Raw genomic sequence first — 3,398 nt, 5'->3', positions numbered from 1 at the left:
ACTGACTTATTGGAAATAATACATGCCGATGTATGTGGTCCGATGAGTGTTGAGGCCCGCGGCGGGTATCATTATTTTCTGACCTTCATAGATGATTTGAGCAGATATGGGTATATCTACTTAATGAAACATAAGTCTGGAATATTTGAAAAGTTCAAAGAATTTCAGAGTGAAGTGGAAAATCATGGTAACAAGAAAATAAAATTTCTACGATCTGATCGTGGAGGTGAATATTTGAGTTACAAGTTTGGTCTTCATTTGAAACAACGTGAAATAGTTTCGCAACTCACACCACCTGGAACACCACAGCATAATGGTGTGTCCGAACGTCGTAAGCGTGCTTTATTAGATATGGTGCGATGTATGATGTCTCTTACCAATTTACAACTATCGTTTTGGGGTTATGCATTAGAGACAACTGCATTCACGTTAAATAGGGCACCATCCAAATTCGTTGAGATGACACGGGATGAACTGTGGTTTAGCAAGAAATCTAAGTTGTCATTTCTTAAAGTTTGGGGTTGTGATGTTTATGTGAAAAAGTTTCAGCCTGATAAGCTCAAACCCAAATCGGAGAAGTTCGTCTTCATAGGATACCCAAAAGAAACTGTTGGGTACACCTTCTATCACAGATCCGAAGGCAAGATCTTTGTTGCTAAGAGTGGATCCTTTCTAGAGAAGGAGTTTCTCTCGAAAGAAGTGAGTTGGAGGAAAGTAGAACTTGATGAGGTAATTGTACCTTCTCCCGAATTGGAAAGTAATTCACCACAGAAATCAGTGCCAGTGATGCCTACACCAATTAGTGAGGAAGTTAATGATGATGATCATGAAACTTCAGATCAAGTTACTACCGAACCTCGTAGGTCAACTAGAGTACGTTCCACACCAGAGTGGTATGGTAATCCTGTTTTGGAAGTCATGTTACTAGACCATGACGAACCTACGAACTATGAGGAAGCGATGATGAGCCCAGATTCCACGAAATGGCTTGAGGCCATGAAATCTGAGATGGGATCCATGTATGAGAACAAAGTATGGACTTTGATTGACTTGCCCGATGAACGGCGAGCCATTGAGAATAAATGGATCTTCAAGAGGAAGACGAACGCTGATAGTAGTGTTACTATCTACAAGGCTCGAAATGTCGCAAAAGGTTTTCGACAAGTTCAAGGTGTTGACTACGATGAGATTTTCTCACTCATATCGATGCTTAAAAGTCTGTCCGAATCATGTTAGCAATTGCTACATTTTATAAAATCTGGCAAATGGATGTCAAAACTGTATTCCTTAATGGATTTCTTAAAGAAGAGTTGTATATGATACAACATTAAAGTTTTGTCAATCCTAAAGGTGCTAACAAAGTGTGCAAGCTCCAGCGATCCATCTATGGACTGGTGCAAACATCTCGGAGTTGGAATATACGCTTTGATGAGTTGATCAAAGCATATAGTTTTATACAGACTTGCAGTGAAGCCTGTATTTACAACAAAGTGAGTGGGAGCACTACAACATTTCTGATAAGTATATGTGAATGACATATTGTTGATCAGAAATAATGTAGAATTTTCTGGAAAGCATAAAGGAGTGTTTGAAAGGAGTTTTTCAAAGAAAAACCTTGGTGAAGCTACTTACATATTCAGCATCAAGATCTATAGGGATAGAACAAGACGCATGATAAATTTTTTCAACGAGTACATACCTTGACAAGTTTTGAAGTAGTTCAAAATGGAACAGTCAAAGAAGGAGTTCTTGCCTGTGTTGCAAGGTGTGAAGTTGAGTAAGGACTCAAAACCCGACCACGGCAGAAAATAAAAAGAGAATGAAAAGTCATTCCCTACGCCTCAGTCATAGGTTTTATAAGTATGCTATCCTGTGTACCAGACCTATTGTGTACCCCACCATGAGTTTAGCAAGAGGGTACAATAGTGATCCAGGAGTGGATCACTGAACAGCAGTCAAAATTATCCTTAGTGAAGGAAATGTTTCTCAGTTATGGAGGTGACAAAGAGTTCGTCATAAGGATTTACGTCGATGCGCTTTGACACCGATCTGGAAGACTCTAAGTCTCGATCTAGATACTGTTGGGGAACGTAGTAATTTCAAAAAAATTCCTACGCACATGCAAGATCATGGTGATGCATAGCAACGAGAGGGGATAGTGTCATCTACGTACCCTCGTAGACTGTAAGCGGAAGCATTATGACAACGCGGTTGATGTATTCATACGTCTTCACGGTCGACCGATCCTCAGTACCGAACGTACGGCACCTCCGCGTTCAGCACACTTTCAGCTCGGAGACGTCCCGCGAACTCATGATCCAGTAGAGATTCCAAGAAGGGCTTCGTCAACACGACGGCGTGGTGACGGTGTTGATGAAGCTACCGACGCAGGGCTTCGCCTAAGCACCGCTACGATATGATTGAGGTGGATTATGGTGGAGGGGGGCACCGCACACGGCTAAGAGATCAATGATTAATTGTTGTGTCTCCAAGGGGTGCCCCCCTCCCCGTATATAAAGGAGTGGAGGAGGGGGATGGGGCCGGCCTCCTATGGCACGCCCCATGAGGAGTCCTACTCCGACCGGGAGTAGGACTCCCCCTTTCCAAGTAGGAGTAGGAGAAGGGAAGGAAGGGAGAGAAGGAAAGGGGGGCGCCCCCCTCCTTGTCCAATTCGGACTAGAGGGGGAGGGGGCGTGCGGCTGCCCTTGGCCACCCCTCCTCTTCTCCTACTAAGGCCCATTAGGCCTAATATACTCCCCGGGGGGTTCCGGTAACCCCCCGGTACTCCGGCATATGTCCGAAACCTCCCAAAACACTTCCGGTGTCCGAACATAGACGTCCAATATATCGATCTTTACGTCTCGACCATTTTGAGACTCCTCGTCATGTCCGTGATCATATCCGAGACTAAGAACTACCTTCGGTTCATCAAAACACAAAAACTCATAATACTGATCGTCACTGAACTTTAACCGTGCGGACCCTACGGGTTTGAGAACTATGTAGACATGACCGAGAAATGTCTCCAGTCAATAACCAATAGCGGAACCTGGATGCTCATATTGGTTCCTACATATTCTACGAAGATCTTTATTGGTCAAACCGCATAACAACATACGTTGTTCCCTTTGTCATCGGTATTTTACTTGCCCGAGATTCGATTGTCGGTATCTCAATACCTAGTTCAATATCATTACCGGCAAGTCTCTTTACTCGTTCCGTAACTAACTCATTAGTCACATTGCTTGCAAGGCTTATAGTGATGTGCATTACCGAGAGGGCCCAGAGATACCTCTCCGACAATCGGAGTGACAAATCCTATTCTCGATCTATGCCAACTCAACGAACACCATTGGAGACACCTGTAGAGCACCTTTATAATCACCCGGTTACATTGT

Source organism: Triticum urartu, chromosome 2 (genome assembly GCF_003073215.2).
Source record: "Triticum urartu cultivar G1812 chromosome 2, Tu2.1, whole genome shotgun sequence".
Lineage (NCBI taxonomy): Eukaryota > Viridiplantae > Streptophyta > Magnoliopsida > Poales > Poaceae > Triticum > Triticum urartu.
This window is presented reverse-complemented; position numbering follows the sequence as displayed.